This window comes from Saccopteryx bilineata, chromosome 2 (assembly GCF_036850765.1).
Source record: "Saccopteryx bilineata isolate mSacBil1 chromosome 2, mSacBil1_pri_phased_curated, whole genome shotgun sequence".
NCBI classification, from domain to species: Eukaryota; Metazoa; Chordata; class Mammalia; order Chiroptera; family Emballonuridae; genus Saccopteryx; species Saccopteryx bilineata.
Window position 1 is genome coordinate 368,206,812 of NC_089491.1, and position 17,982 is coordinate 368,224,793.

General features: G+C 41.3%; 1 pseudogene; it reads left to right on the plus strand.

Annotated features, from left to right (window-relative positions):
• The first annotated feature begins 1,760 nt into the window (after nt 1-1,760).
• Nucleotides 1,761-14,506, plus strand: LOC136322660 (protein L-Myc-like; annotated as a pseudogene).
• Nucleotides 14,507-17,982: the final 3,476 nt, after the last annotated feature.

Sequence of the window (17,982 nt, forward strand, 5' to 3'; positions counted from 1 at the left end):
TGGCATAAAAAGAGGCATAAGTCAATAGAACAGAACAAAGAGCCCAGAAATAAATTCATGCCTATGTAGCCAGTTAATATTTGATAAACAAGGCAAGAACATACAAAGAGGTAAAGACAGTTTATTCAATAAATGGTGTTGGGAAAACTGAACAGATACATGCAAAAAAATGAAATTAGACCATCTTTTTATGCCATATACAAGAATAAACTCAAAATATATTAAATATTTAAATGTAAGTCTCAAAACCGTAAAACTAGAAGAAAACATAGGCAGTAAAATCTTGGACGTTTCTTGTACCAATATTTTTTATGATATCTCCTCAGGCAAGGGAAACAAAAGAATAAGTAAACAAATGGATCTACAGCGAACTAAAACATTTTTGTACAGCAAAGGAAAACATCAACAGAACAAAAAAGACAGCCTCGGCCAGGTAGCTAGACCATTATCTCGATGTGCCAAGACACCCAGGTTGCGGGTTCAATTCCCCTTCAGGGTACACACAAGAATCAACCAATGAATGCATAAACAAGTAGAATAAATCAGTTTCTCTCTCTTGCACACTAAAAAAACAAACAGTAACAAAAACCCTTTTATCCATTGTAGATAGATAGCCAAAATTGTATCTATGAAACGTTGTTCTTTGTCTTTTGGAAAAGTAGTATGCAATCATTGCAATCAATCCAAAATTGCTCATGTCCTGCAATGAAGTAATTTAATAACATGATATCAGAGCAAGGAGTGTTTAATTTGGCTTTTAGAAGCCAAATTGATCTTTTTGTATTTATTTATTGGGCCCTATAACTTTGTTTGATTGTTTATTTTTCATTCTGGTGCTTTATAGTAAAATAAGAAAAATCTTCTCAACAGTTTAAAATAAACAAATTCTTCATTCACAAATACATTAAACTGTGATTAGCACATTCACCAAATAGTAATTTTTTTCAAACATCAGTCTTTTTTTTTTTTTTTTTTTCCATTTTTCTGAAGCTGGAAACAGGGAGAGACAGTCAGACAGACTCCCGCATGCGCCCGACCGGGATCCACCCGGCACGCCCACCAGGGCGACGCTCTGCCCACCAGGGGGCGATGTTCTGCCCATCCTGGGCGTCGCCATGTTGCGACCAGAGCCACTCTAGCGCCTGAGGCAGAGGCCACAGAGCCATCCCCAGCACCCGGGCCATCTTTGCTCCAATGGAGCCTTGGCTGCGGGAGGGGAAGAGAGAGACAGAGAGGAAAGCGCGGCAGAGGGGTGGAGAAGCAAATGGGTGCTTCTCCTGTGTGCCCTGGCCGGAAATCGAACCCGGGTCCTCCGCACGCCAGGCCGACGCTCTACCACTGAGCCAACCGGCCAGGGCAAACATCAGTCATTTTGAAAGTATTGTTTCACTGAGTTACACAGATCTTCCAAATGTTAACATGTTTTACTGTATAATGTCAAAAAATTTATTCATTAATATCGCCACCATTCTCATCTGTAAAGTCTTTAAGTATTGGCTAACAATCAAGCTCACATTGTGGATACAAGTTTTCCAAATTTCTAATTTTTACTTCAATTTCTCTCCAGTATTATCAAGATATCATTGACATATAACCTTGTAATAGTTTAAGGCATACAACATAATGACTTACTATATGAATATATTGTGAAATTATTACCACAGTAAATCTAGTTAACATTCATCACCCCACAAAGTTATATTTTTTTCTAATGAGAACTTTCAAGATTTACTCCAGTGGTTCTCAAAGTGTGCACCAGGATGCACTGCTGCACCCTAGAAGATTTCCAGGTGCGTCCTATGGTATTCCAGAGAAATATGTGCCTTTTGGGGACAAAAAACCAACAGGGTTTTTGGAGTTTAGATTTTTCAGGGACAGAAGTATGGGGAATTGGCTGTAGGCTGACAGTCTGCCCAACCCCCCACCTCATTTGCCTGATTAGGTTGCAACAGGCTGTTAAGCTGTGGTGCTGGATTGTTTACCCCCCATGTTCCCTGGAAAGACTGGAGGCAAGTTTCTTCCATCCTTTGTTTGGTGTAAAGTTAAGATGATATGTATAGTGGAGGTTTTCTGCACTCAACACAATTAAGAATAAAAAGAGAGGAATTCTTTAATATATTGATGAGGAAATGAGAGTTTGCCTATTTAAATATATGCCCAAACATTGAAGAAATCACTAGGACACATCAGGCTCATGTTTCTCATAAACACAAGAATGAAAAAACTTAACACATTCATGCCAGGACCTGCTGAATTTACTAAATCTTACTAAGAATGTATCTATATATGTAAAAAGATAACTTTTTTGTCATTTAAAAAAAATTTTTTTTTTTTTTTGTATTTTTCTGAAGCTGGAAATGGGGAGAGACAGTCAGACAGACTCCCGCATGTGCCCGACCAGGATCCACCCGGCACGCCCACCAGGGGACGACACTCTGCCCACCAGGGGGCGATGCTCTGCCCCTCCGGGGAGTCGCCCCATCGCGACCAGAGCCACTCTAGTGCCTGGGGCAGAGGCCAAGGAGCCATCCCCAGCGCCCGGGGCCATCTCCGCTGCAATGGAGCCTCGGCTGCGGGAGGGGAAGAGAGAGACAGAGAGGAAGGAGAGGGAGAGGGGTGGAGAAGCAGATGGGCGCTTCTCCTGTGTGCCCTGGCCGGGAATCGAAGCCGGGACTTCTGAACGCTAGGCCGACGCTCTACCACTGAGCCAACCAGCCAGGGCCATTTTAAAATTTTTTAACCCCTCTTTTTTATGAATTCTAAAAAGCATAACTCAAAAAATGTAACATAAAAATGTTTATAATGTCAGAATAAATTTAATTTTCTTGTATTCATTTCGTTTACCACAAAAGCACATTTGGACTTTATATATTTTTCTTTAATATTTGACTTAATTATTATAACATATTTCTCAGAAATTTGTATATAGTGCGCCTATAATTATTTGTAGGATTTTAAATGTGCCCCAACTTCAAAAAGTTTGAGAACCACTGACTTACTCTCTAAGCAATTTTCAAATATACAAAACAATATTGTTTATGATAATCAGCATGTGGTGCACTAGATCCCCATAAATCATTAAATTTATAATTGGAACTTTGTACCTTTTAAACACCCTCTGTTAAGTATTAAAATGTACTTTTAACATTTCTCATACACCTAATGTATGTCAGACTCTGTAATAGTCACTTCAGCTAGCTTATTTGATGAAATGTGTTCACATCTCCACTCTATATAGGAAGAAGCTGAATCCCAGAGAGATGTATGGAGACTTTCAGTCCCTGAGGTGTGGATTGGTGAACTTGAACTGCAGCTCAGGAAGCTATCATTGGAGACCAGAAAACAATAGGGCAGGAGTGGGTGTATGCTTTGTGTATTTCCATTTCTGCCCCTACAAGCCAGTCTCTGTGATCTGAAAGTTGATTAGCACCCACCTGCTACTTACTCACACAGGTGCCTATAGTTCGGTGTTTCTCAAGGTAATGGGCTCCAGGGCATCTTTGTTAGAATTCCCAAGGATGTGTGTAACAAATTGGTGTTTGTGTTTCCATCCAAGGTCATGAGTGAGGCTGGCTAATCCCACACCAAGTTCCCTTTCCCTTCTATTTCCCAGGCCTCTGCCGGCGCCATCAGATTGATTCTTGCTGAGGGGAATTAAGTTGAAGTGACATGGTGACCTCTTTGCTGCAGCAATTAAGAGCAGGTATGTCTCCTCTACACCCCTCTTTATCTCCTTATTTGTGGTATGAACAACAGAAGACCCAGTAAAGGACTCCAAGGTCATAGGGAATTCTATAACCACTAGATGGGGATCCTGAAATGACTGAGTAAAATGGAGAACTCCATCCCCACTGACCCATACTGGAGTGCAGCATAAAAAGCAAACCTTTCTCTTGTGGAGTCATTGTAATTGTGGGCTGGTTTGGTGCCAAGTTTGCCATCTCTGACGAATACCTGGATCTAATGGATCTTGAAGGAGGAATCCAGAAATTGACATTTTTAGAAAGCCTTCAGTTAATTCTGAAAAACTGAAGTTTCATGAAAGGGGTCAGGCCTGGGCACAGGAATGCACGAGCATTCTCATGGCCCAAAGAGTTGTGTAAAATATGACAGCTATAATGTTTGTCCATCACACATTATTCTAGTGTCAATCCTTTCTCTCATTTCTTCCTGTCGCATGGAACTTTGAAGTCTAAGCACGCCCTTTATATGCTGTGATGGTAATATGTCCTTTCTTGCAAAAAGACGGGAAAGTCATTTTCTGGAACATGAGCTCAATCTCACAGCACTCTGATAAGCTGGTTGAAAACCAGCAGTCACAGACTTGGATGCAAACCAGGTATTTTATCTATTAAAACAAACAAAACTCGAAGATGAGTTGTCTTTGTTTTCATATTGATCACTCTCCTCTGTCAGTTCAGAGTCAGGGACCAAGCTTTGGGACAGTGTAGAGGTTGGCGTTAGGTGAAAGTAACTAGTAACATACCCATTTTGGGGAATGGAAAACTGGGTCTGGAAGTTTATCACAACTGCCAACCAATTCTTGAAAGCAAATATCCACCAACCCAAAAAACTGGCCTCCAAGTGACTTGTTTTACTGACTCCTGCAAAACTCTAGTGGCACAAAAGCACAATAGCTGTCTCCACCTTCAAAACACACACACACACACACACACACACACACACACACTACTCATAGCTCACCAAGGGAGGGAGGCCTCTTCCCTCTGGGCTTGGCTAGGATGAGGAGGGAGGTGGTGGCGAGCAGTTATTGTTGAGAGGAACTTAGTCTCCCCATAACTGTCACAGTGCATATAAGGGGCTCCTCCCCTGTCTATCATTCACTGTTTCTCTGAGTTGTGGGTGAATGGTCACTGTAGTGAGTCACCCTTTCTCCAGAACTGTCTGAGAATTTACCACAATCTGGCAGGGAGAGAAGAGCAGTGTGGAGAAGGAATGGTCTCTGTCAAGCTCCCAAATCCCAGAGTCAAACGGCTGGACCAGACCATGGACCAGAGAGCCCTAAGGTTACCGTCAAAGCTGGGAAAAGAAGTCTGCTGTACCTAGTCCTCCAAACTGGAAGAAATTAGCCTCCTGCCAATGTGAAGTCAAAGATAACTACACTGACCGTACCATTTCAGCCCAAAAAAGGATAATCCTGGGTCCTGATTCATACATACACCTGTCCCAACTACCTACCTGTTTCTGGTTAGCTGGGGGTGGGTAGATGAGTGGTATATTAAGGTCTTCCTGGCTCAAAAGAAAAGAAACAAATCCCATGGTAAACCCTCTTACATAGCAAAGGCAGTATCAAGCTTCTGGAAATTCAAAACTCAAGTTTCCCTTCTTTGGAAAATCAGGAGGCTATGTACTACGCAAGCTCCTATTGCAGCAGATATAATGTTGGACTATAACACATTGTTGGGGGTCCACAGATCCTGAGCCCCTTGAGGTCAGGGACTTGACCTTTATTCATTATTGTAATACTAAGAGCATAATAAGCACTCAATAAAATACTTAGCAAATCAATGAGTGGATGAATGAAGGAATTTCAAGTTCAATTTTCCGTATGCAGATTATAAGACCCAACTCAATTATAAAGAACTACCTCCAAGATGTGAAAAGATGTAATAACTAAACTACATGAATGTGGGAGGAACAAATCCCAAACTTTCAGCTAAATGTGTGATTCATTAGCATAAAAAAAGGTGTGTCTTACAAACCCAATGATCTAGTTTGAGGTTAAATTTGTTCCTGTGACCTGATTATTTTAAGTAGTAACAGACATCTGGAAGTAAGTAAACCAAGCCACACCCAGCAACTCAGAAGAAATAGAGAAGTAAATGAATAGATGTGTGCTTTGAAATAAAGGTGGCTATCGCCTTGGAACTTGCATTACTAAATCAAGAAGAAGAAAAATGAATCTTGAATTCCAATTGAAGCTTCATTTCTCAGGTAGGTGGTAATAACACAAAACATGAGACAGGGTGCTTGTTTTTCCAAGCTTTGTTTCCAGTACGAGTCTAATTTCTTTCACTGCTCATGTCTCAATCTCCAACACTAGATAAATTAAAAAAATTATTATCATCAATGCTTCTATGGTTTGGAGTTCCCTATCATTAAAATAGAATTGACAATTTGAGCTGTATAGAATGCTCTGGTTAAGGGTTCAGTCTGTAGAATGTCTTGGGAGGAAGTGTGATAGACTATAGAGAATTGTGGCTTTGCATTGAAGTACTATCAGGACCACACTTCAAATATGTCACTTGTTAGTATGATCCCTTGGGCAAGTCTTTCAACTTCACTGAGCATCTGGTTACTCATCTCTAAAAATGAGAAGAGCAGTACACACTTCATATTAGTACTGCAGGCCATGGCCAGGTAGCTCAGTTGGTTAGAGAACATCCCAATATGCAAGGTGGTGGGTTTGATCCCCGGTCAGGACACATACAAAAATCAAAAATGAATGCATAAATAAGTGGAACAACAAATCGATGTTTCCTTCTCTCTCTCTTTCTCTCTCTCTCTCTTCCTCCTTCTCTATTTCTCTCCCCTTTTCTCTCTCCAAAATCAATAAAAAATATGAGTACTGCAAGGATTAAACGAAATACCATATATATTGGGTTGGGGAATAGGTTCATAGCGTATTTACCAAAGACTTTTATTTAAACAAAAAACAATAATTATATCAATAAGTTAATCAATTATATATTCGCCGTTGCTGTTTACAACCTCTTCCCACCTCTCGACCAATTTGTTGATGCTGTTCTGCCAAAAATCGCCTGGTCTGGTGTCAAAGAAGTTGTTGAGCCGGTTTTTAAGGACCTCTTTGTTATCGAAGGTAATGCCCTTCACATGGTTTAACAGGGAGCGGAAAAGATAGTAATCGGTCGGTGCAAGGTCCGGAGAATACAGCGGATGCTGAAGGACCTCTCATTTGAGCTCTTGGAGTGAGGCTTTGATGACTTGTGCAACATGGGGCCTGGCGTTGTCGTGAAGGAGTATGGTTTGACCATGTCAATCAGGTCTTTTCAGTTGAATAGCCTCATTCACGCAGTATAGCTGGGCAATGTAGAGCTCCTTGTTGACCGTGGCATTCTTTTCGAGCATTTCCCAGTTCTTCATTGAATTCAGAAGGCCTTCCTCTGCGGCACATGTCATCAACGTCAAAGTCGCCATTTTGAACTTTGCAAACCATTTCCGTGCTGTAGACTCACCTATGACACCCTCTTCATACATGTCGCAAATGTCTCGGGCTGCTTCAGCAGCTGTTTGACCTCGATGAAAAGCAAAGAAGAGCAGGTGTCGAAAATGTTGATTTTTGCCTCCTGGGTATTCCATCTCTAAGCCTCAAAACTAATAAAAAATTAAATAACTCAAAAATACAATTAACATAGTTTTGTAGAGCAGAAAGAGTTTTATCGAATGAATACTTACCCTTTGCCAAACAGCAAACAAATCATTGTAAAATAAAAGAAAATATAAAAACGCTACAAACTTATTCCCCAACCCAATAAAATGTCTCACACCTAATATGATATATCTCAGTAAACTCAAGTTTCACTCTCTTTGCTCCCTTTAACCCAAAACCTTCCACATCTTGAATAAAAAAGTTGAGGTACATAAAAATAACACAACTGAAAATTGCAGGCAGATAATACCAAGCCTAGACTCAACCAGCTCTACAAACAACACAACCAAACACAAGGACATAATGAGAAGACAGAGAAGTGCAATCCAAATGAAACCACAAGAGAAACCTCCAGGAAATGAGCTGAATGATATGGAAATAACCAAACGTCTGCATGCAGAATTTAAAATAATGATTATTAGGATGCTTAGGGGTCTTAGAACAACAATGGATGGTCATTATGAACACCTAAAAAAAGATATACAAAGTATAAAAAAGGACATTGAAATATTAAAAAAGAATCAGTCAGAGATGATAAATATTGATACAATATCAGAAATGAAGACCACAATGAAGGAATTAAAAACAGGATGGATGAAGCTGAGGATCAAATCAGCGAGTTGGAGGACAAGTTGAATGAAGGCATAAAGTAGAGCAGAAAAAAGAAAAAAGATTCAAAAAGTCTGAGGAAACTCTAAGAGAGCTCTGTGACAACATGAAGAGAAATAACATCCATATTATAGGGGTTCTTGAAAAGAAGAGAAAGAACAAGGGATAGAAACTTTGTTCAATCAGATCATAGCTGAAAACTTCCCTAATTGATGCAGGAAAAACTCACAAGTTCAAGAGACACAGAGAACTCCATTAAAGAGAAACCTAAAGAAATCTACACCAAGATACATCATAATTTAAATACCAAAGCTAAGTGATAAAGAGAAAATATTAAAAGCTGCTAGAGAAAAAAAGGCTATCACCTACAAAGGAGCCCCCATAAGGATGACATCAGACTTCTCAACAGAAACACTTGAGCCCATAAAGGAATGACAAGAAATATTCAAAGTAATGCAGAACAAGAACTTACAACCAAGACTACTTTACCCAGCATGGCTATCATTTAAAATTGAAGGAGAAATAAAAAGCTTCCCAGACCAAAACAAAAACAAAAACAAAAACAAACCAAACCTCAAAGAATTCACTAAAACCAAACCAATGCTGCAGGAAATGTTAAGGGGCCTATTGTTAACAGATCAAAGTGGGAAAAGAATATAGCAAAAGAGGAATACAGCTTTAAAGAATAAAATGGCAATAAACAACTACATATCAATAATAACCTTAAATGTAAATGGATTAAATGATCTAATCAAAAGACATAGGGTAGCTGCGTGGATAAGGAAACAGGACCCATACATATGCTGTCTACAAGAGAAACACTTTAAAACAAAAGATGCACATAAACTGAAGGTAAAAGGATGGAAAAAATTATTTTATGCAAGTGGAAATAAAAAAAAAGCTGGGGTAGCAATACTTATATCAGACAAAATGCACTTTATAACAAAGGATATAGTTAGAGATAAAGAAGGTCACTACATAATGATAAAGGGAGTAATCCAACAGGAAGATATAACCATTATAAATATCTACGCACTTAATATAGGAGCACTTAAATATATAAAGCAGACTTTGATGGATATAAAGGGCGAGATCAACAGCAATACTATAATAGTAGGGGATTTCAATACCTCACTAACATCACTAGATAGATCCTCAAGAAAGAAAATTAACAAGGAAACAGCAGACTTAAAGGACATACTAGATCAACTCGATTTAATAGATATCTTCAGAACCGTTCACCCGAAAGCAGCAGAATATACATTCTTTTCAAGTGCTCATGGTTCATTCTCTAGGATAGACCACATGTTAGGGCACAAAAGTGGTCTCAACAAATTTAAGAAGATTAAAATCATATCAAGCATTTTCTCTGATCACAGTGGCATGAAACTAGAAATCAACCACAACAGAAAAACTCAAAAATTCTCAAACACATGGAAACTAATTTTTAAATAATGATTGTATTAACAATGAGATCAAAGAAGAAATAAAAAAATTGCTAATAACTCAAAATTTATGGAACACTGCAAAAGCAGTAATGAAAGGGAAGTTTATAGCACTACAGGCATACTTTAAGAAGCTATAAAAAGCTCAAATAAACAACTTAACCCTGCATCTAAAAGAACTAGAAAAAGAACAGCAAGTAAAGCCAAGATGTGGTAAAAGGAAGGAAATAATAAAGATCAGAGTGGAAATAAATGACATAAAGGCTAAAGAAACAATACAGAAGATAAAAGAAACCAAGAGCTGGTTCTTGGAAAAGGTAAACAAGATTAATGAATCTTTAACTAGCCTCACTAAGAAAAAAAGAAAGAGGACTCAAATAAATAAAATCAGGAATGAGAGTCAAGAAATAACAACTGACACCACAGAAATACAAAGGATTGTAAGAAAATACTATGAAGAACTGTATGCCAAAAAACTAGACAACCTAGATGAAATGGACAAATTCCTAAAACATATAATCTTCTAAAAATCAATCTGGAAGAATCAGAAACCTAAACAGACTGATTGCAACAAATGAAATTGAAACAGTTATCAAAAAACTCCCAACAAACAAAAGCCCAGGGTCTGATGGCTTCACAAGTGAATTCTGCCAAATAGTCAAAGAAGAACTAACTCCAATCCTTCTCAAGCTATTTCAAAACATTCAAGAGGAAGGAAGACTTCCAAGCTCCTTTTATGAGGTGAGCATAATTCTGATTCCAAAACCAGGCAAAGACAACACACAAAAAAGAAAATTATAGGACGATATTTCTGATGAATCTAGATGCTAAAATCTTCAACAAAATATTAGCCAACTGGATCCAGCAATATATGAAAGAAATCATACACCATGTTCAAGTGGGATTTAATCTAGGGAGGCAAGGCTGGTACAATATTGCAAATCAATCAATGTGATTCATCACATAAACAAAAGGAAGGAAAAAAAAACCCACATGATAATTTCAATAGATGCAGAAAAAGCATTTGATAAAGTCCAGCACCCATTCATGATCAAAATTCTCAGCAAAGTGCAAATACAGGGAACATACCTCAACATAATAAAGGCCATCTATGATAAACCTACATCCAACATCATACTCAATGGGCAAAAATTAAAAGCAATCCCCTTAAGATTAGGAACAAGGCAGGGGTGCCCCTTTTCACTACTTTTATGCAACATAGTCCTGGACATCCTAGCCACAGCAATCAGACAAGAAGAAAAAATAAAAGGCATCCAAATTGGAAAAGAAGAAGTAAAACTATCATTATTTGAAGATGATATGATATGATATGTATATAGAAAACCCTAAAGTCTCAGTCAAAAAACTACTGGACCTGATAAATGAATTCAGCAAGGTGGCAGGATATAAAATTAATACTCAGAAATCAGAGGCATTTTTATACACCAACAATGAACTGTCAGAAAGAGAAATTAAGGAAACAATCCCCTTCACTATTGCAAACAAAAAAATAAAGTACCTATGAGTAAATTTAACCAAGGAGATTAAAGACTTATACACAGAAAATTATAAAACCTTGATAAAAGAAATCAATGAAGATACAAACAAGTGAAAGCATATACCGTGCTCATGGTTAGGAAGAATAAACATCATTAAATGTCTATATCACTCAAAGCAATTTGTAAATTCAATGCAATACCAATTAAAATACCAATGACATACTTCAAAGATATAAAACACATATTCCAAAAATTTATATGCAACCAAAAAGGAATACGAATAGCCTCAGCAATCTTGAAAATGAAGAATAAATGGGGAAGTATCACATTTCCTGATATCAAGTTATAGTACAAGGCCATTGTACTCAAAACAGCCTGGTACTGGCATAAGAACAGGCATATAGGTCAATGGAACAGAACAAAGAACCCAGAAATAAACCCACATCTTTATAGACAACTGATATTTGACAAAAAAGGTAAGAGCATACAATGGAGTAAAGACAGCCTCTTCAACAAATGGTGTTGGGAAAATTGGACATCCACCTGCAAAAAAATGAAACTAGATCACCAACTTACACCATTCACAAAAATAAACTCAAAATGAATAAAAGACTTAACATGTAAGCCGTGAAACCAGAAGCATCTTAGAGAAAACAGACAGTAAGCTCTCCGACATCTCTCGCAGCAATATATTTGCCGATTTATCTTCACGGGCAGGGGAAACAAAAGACAGGATAAACAAATTGGACTATATCAAACTAAAAAGCTTTTGCACAACTGAAGACAATAAGAACAGAATAAAAAGACAAACTAACAATGGGAGAACATATTCGACAATACGTCTGATAAGGGTTTATAACCAAACAAGGGATTTATAAAGAACTTGTAAAACTCAACACCAGAAAGACAAACAATCCAATCAAAAAATGGGCAAAAGAAATGAATAGACACTTCTCCAAAGAGGACAAAGAGATGGCCAATAGGCACATGAAAAAGTGCTCAACATCACAAATCATTAGAGAAATGCAAATTTAAAACCATAATGAGATTCCACCTCACATCAGTCAGAATGGCGCTCATCAACAACACAACACAGAATAAGTGCTGGTGAGGATGTGGAGAAAAGGGAACCCTCCTGCACTGCTGGTGGTAATGCAGATGGGTGCAGCCACTGTGGAAAACAGTATGGAGATTTCTCAAAAAATTACAAATTGAACTGCCTTATGACCCAGCTATCCCACTTTTAGGAATATACCCCAAGAACACCATAGCACTATTTGAAAAGGAGAAATGCACCTCCATGTTTATGGCAGCATCGTTCACAATAGCGAAGATCTGGAAACAGCCCAAGTGTCCAGCAGTGGATGAGTGGATTAAGAAGCTTTGGTACATAGATACTATGGAATACTACTCAGCCATAAGAATTGATGACATCGGATCATTTACAATAACATGGATGGACTTTGATAACATTATACTGAGTGAAATAAGTAAATCAGAAAAAACTAAGAACTATATGATTCCATACATAGGTGGGACATAAAAATGAGACTCAAAGACATGGACAAGAATGTGATGGTTACCATGGGGGGGGGGAAGAAGGAGGGGGGGTGAGAGGGGAGGGGCACCAAGAAAACCAGATAGAAGGCAACTGAAGAAAATTTGACTTTGGGTGAGGTGTATACAATATAATCAAATGTCAAAATAACCTGGAGATGTTTTCTCTGAACATATGTACCCTGATTTATCAATGTCACCCCATTAAAATTAATAAAAAAAGTTGTGGTACATATGTATATAATGGAATATTGCTCAGCCATAAAAAATAATGAAATCTTATCATTTGTGACAGCATGGGTGGACCTAGAGGGTATTAGATATGTGAAATAAGTCAGGCAGAAAAAGAAAAATACCATATGATTTCACTTATATGTAAAATATAAAGAACACAATAAATGAACAAACAAAATAGACTCATATTCAGAGAACAGACTGATGGTTGCCAGTGGGGAGAAGGCATGGGGGACTGAATGAAAAGTATAAATTGAGAAGTATAAATTGATAGTTACAAAATAGTCATGGGATGTAAAGTACAGCCTAGGGAATATAGCCAATAATTATACAGATATTGATCGAATTACGACCTATGCAATTTACGACCATTCGACTTTATGACCACAATCGCTAGCCACGGCTGCTCTGTTTCTGGCAGCACAAGCATTGCCTAGCTGGGCATTCAACAGTGCAGACCAGCTTCCGGCAGCACTACCATCTCCGTGTGCACCATTTCAAAGAAAATTATGATATATAACAATAATGAAAGAAAATTATGATAAAATATGACTTAAAGATTTTTATAACATCATTTCACAGTACTGTACATATAGCCTACTCAACTTATGACCAAATCGTGTTACGACCGGACTGTCGGAACCAATCATGTTCGTAAGTCGAGCACTAGCTGTATATGGTGCCAGGTGGGCACTGGAAGTATTGGAGAGAACACTTTGTAAAGTATATGATCGTCTAACCACTATGCTGTATGCTCGCAACTAATGCAAAGTAATATTGAATATAATCTGTGATTAAAAAATAAAATTTAGCCCAACCCATGGTGGTACAGTGCATAGAGCATTGACCTGGGATGCTGAGGTCCCAGGTTCGAAATCCCAAGGTCGTGGCTTGAGTATGGGCTCATCCAGATTGAGGGTAGGCTTGCCAACTTGAGTAGGGGTTGCTGGCTTGAGCATGGGATCATAGACATGACCCCCTGGTCACTGGCTTGAGTCCAAGGTCGCTGGCTTGAACAAAAGGTCACTGGCTAGTTTGATCTCTCTAGTCAAGGCACATATGAAAAGCAACCAATGACAACTAAAGCAATGCAACTACACTCCCATCCTTAAAGCCCTCTGCCCCCTGTCTGCTGGGTGAGCCGAAGCCCCCCAGCCTGCTTGAGTTCGAGAGCCCTAGGGACTTGGAAGGTGAAGAATTCAACGCTGTGACAGTGGAAAAGAGACAGCCCCCGGGTGTATGGGAGCTGATCACCATCATGGTGGGAGCAGACTGGACTCCTCATAAAACACTTGCACATTTCCATCCATCAGCAACAACACAACTGTGTCTCCGTTTTCCTCCAGAAAGCTGCTTCCAAGGAGGGCCTCCAGAGAGAAGCCCCCAGAAAGAGGTTCTGGAGAGAGATGCCCAGAGGAAAAAGAAAGAGGGGTGCACAGAGAGGCAGTAAGCCCCCTCTCCCAGCCTACAGAAAGTCAGGCTCCCCAGTCCTGCCACCCCAAACTTGTCAGTCCTGACCCTGAGGATGTGACCCAGGGGAAGAACCACAACTTCTTGGAGCTCTATTGGGGGTTCTTGGCCCTGAGGTACCAGGCCCTTACTCCGGCCAGCTGTCCCAGTGCCCCCAAAGGGGCGATCCTGAGCAAGGCCTTGGAATACCCGCAAGCCCTGGCGGGGCGGAGAGGACCATGGCCGTCGAGAAAAGGCAGCTCTGACGCCGGCAGCAGCAACTGCAGAGCAGAATCGCATAACTGTGGTTGCTAACTGACCAAAAAGCCTGACTGCTCTTCCTCACAAGGATGCGAGTTGATTTTTCTACCCTTCCTTCTCCTGTTTAGTAACTTGCACATTTTGGTTATGGTGGGACAATCTGGACAGTAGATCCCAGGATGCTTTGCAGCCAGGGCACACAATAGGAGCTTGCATTCTTGGAGACCTAGAAACCCATCTCTCCGTCTCCCCTGATTCAGTTGAGTGCTTGGTCTTCTCTGGAGCCTTCCGCTTCTCAGGCAGGAAGCTGAGGAGCCCTGGGCTCTGCCCAGCTCACCAGCTCTGAAGCAAAGCCTGGCGGATGCTATGCAGCAGGTGGAGGGCGTTGTGGGGCCTCCAGCCTGCGTGAGATCGCACACTTGGATGAGCTTTAGGCTGGAAGAGCGTGGTCCTACTGCTGTCCCTGGGGTGATGCTAGGACAGCAGGCCCGGACGCTCTCCCCGAGGCTCCCTGTCCCAGGGGACACACGAGCTGTCTTAGGTGAAGACAAGCTAGCAGACTCATTCGGTATGAAACACTGCCTCACTGTCAGATGCTTCACAGCAGCTGAGAAGTTGGAAACCTTTACACACATAAGTGCATATGCTCTTACTGTAACTGACACAAGCCAGAGCCCTTGTAAGGGACATTATCTTCTTGCTTTTGCATGGAATCAAGTCTAACCCCAAAAACCACAGCCTCTTACACCCACACTTTCTCAACTCGAGAAGGCGGGGGAGAGGGAGGGGTCAGAAAGAAAAAAGAAACCAGACATCTTTGTGTAAACCATTGCTCACATGTGTTTTAAATCAGTGGTCCCCAATCCCCGGGCCGTGGACCAGTACTGGTCCGTGGGCCATTTGGTACTGGTCTGCAGAGAAAGAATAAATAACTTACATTATTTCCGTTTTATTTATATTTAAGTCTGAATGATGTTTTATTTTTAAAAAATGACCAGATTCCCTCTGTTACATCCATCTAAGACTCACTCTTGACGCTTGTCTCAGTCAAGTGATACATTTATCTGTCCCACCCTAAAGGTCGGTCAGTGAAAATATTTTCTGATATTAAACCAGTCTGTGGGCCAAAAAAGGTTGCGGACCACTGTTTTAAATGATCTCTCCACTTTTTACCCAGAGGGCAGATTCACAAGGGTCCCAAGTGACACTTTTAGGAGCTATTCTTATCCAATAATGGGAAGCTTCTGGTTGGGTTAGAAAGAGGACCCATATTTAGACCTCTGTCCCATTGGATGGGAGACTCAGGGTATCTGTTCTGTCTCTGAAAAAAAATTTTTTAAATATGTGTCTGAATAACAATGCTAAAGTTTAAAATACATATATATAAAGTGATGCTAGATGACAACCCTTTCCCACTCTCAGTGCTGTGACCTTGAGAACATTCACAGAGCTGGGCTCTAGGTTCTCTGTCTTCATGCCATCTGGGCCCTGTCCTCTGAGGAAGAGACCATTCTGTTCTCACAAGGCCTTTTCTGTTTCCTCTGCCTTTTGTTATGCGATGGGCTCCACAGCACCCCATTCCCACAGTCAGAACTAATTCCCCAAGACACGGGGCGAGGAGTCCTAACCTGGGGACGGCTCGGAGTCCTGGCTGTGAGCGTGTTCTGTATCCAGTGTCTTCCATCTTGGAATCTGTTCTCCAGGCCGATGTCAGGCACCTCAGGAGCGAGGACTCCAGTGCTTCCTCTTCCCCAGCTCCCTCTCCTCTCCAGCCCTGACTGATCGGTTTGAAGTTCTACTAGAATCATGCAAACCTGTTCTTCTCGTGCAACTCCAGGGAGCTGCCGGCTCTGCAGCTGCCCTTGGGCCCCCTGCCAGACTGACATGAGTCAGACCCCTTTCCCAGAACCTGGGCCTTTACTCTCACGGGAAGAGCAGCGGGGGCTCATCCCATGCTCCGGAGGCCTGGCTTCCTGGTGGGCTTTAAAGGAGCTTCCAGGAGCTCTGCTTAGCGGACCAGGTGGGACTCTGCCCAAACTGGACTTGCCACCTCCACACGGATTCCAGGTGCAGCCTGTGGTCTATGAAAGGCACCCAACCCTGTAGGTGTCTTATGGGCAAACTCAGGAGCCCTAAGCCTGGCCTGGAAGAAGGACCAGCCCCTTTAGAACTCTGCCCAGGCCCTGGCCGGTTGGCTCAGCGGTAGAGCGTCGGCCTAGCGTGTGGGGGACCCAGGTTCGATTCCCAGCCAGGGCACATAGGAGAAGCACCCGTTTGCTTCTCCTCCCTCTCCCCTCCTTCCTCTCTGTCTCTCTCTTCCCCTCCCGCAGCCAAGGCTCCATTGGAGCAAAGATGGCCCGGGCGCTGGGGTTGGCTCCTTGGCCTCTGCCCCAGGTGCTAGAGTGGCTCTGGTCGCAACAGAGCGACGCCCCAGAGGGGCAGAGCATTGCCCCCTGGTGGGCAGAGCATTGCCCCCTGGTGGGCGTGCCGGGTGGATCCGGGTCGGGCGCATGCGGGAGTCTGTCTGACTGTCTCTCCCTGTTTCCAGCTTCAGAAAAATACAAAAAAAAAAAAAAAACAAAAAAAAACTCTGCCCAGGGTAGCAGGTGCCTGCTGGTCGTAGGTTTGAAAGTAGGGGAGGAGAGGATGGTAAAGGGCTGTATGTGGCTCTGGAAAGCCAGCAGCTACTCCCAAACCAATTGCGAACCACGATCTATTTCTGAGGTCTCTTCCTGGCCCCAGAGAACCCCAACGGAAGTTTGGGGAAAGCCTTTCTACCCTTTTGGAGCATGGCTTTCGGGAGCCGACTGAGATCTAGACCTGTCTTTGGAGAACAGGTGGGATGTAGGTCACTGATGTCTCACCTGAATAGCTTGTGTTTTATAAGATGCTGTTGAGTATTATGCTGGGAGCAGTCTTTTTTTTTATATGCTGTATTTTTGTATGCCTTTTTGCAAAGTAGTGTTGTTTTTTACACACAAAAAAAAATTCTTGGGTAATTAAAACAAAAAGAAAATTTAAAGCAAAATAAAGCCCTCCACATCTCACTTTTGTTTATTTGTTTGCTTGTTTTGGACATGAATTTATTTGCATGAAGATACTAGAAAGGTATAAAAGTCGCATTTAAGGAAATGTATTGACTGAAACAAAGCTGGATTTGCTTGTTCTTTTCTGACTTCATCCCTTAGCAGACGTTACCCCTCCTTCCAGAGCCCAGCATTGTGCTGGATGTCGTGAAGAAAAGATTCACTAAAGGGAGACTGGATTGAAATGTGTCCAAGTGAATACAAGCAAATGAATACCTTGTTTGGTCAAATCTCTCGTCTTGAAGCCTTGGCTCTGACCTCCTGAGGTTCAGCTCAGTTCAGTGTGGGGGTTTGAAAGTGGGGAAGGAGAACCCTGGTCTGCACTGGGCTCAGGAGGAAGCACGAGAGGGGCCGGCCTGGGTCCCAGGTCCCCCCTGGTGGCCCACCATCTGGAGGAGGGCTTAGAGGAGGAGAGAGATGCCCAAGCAATT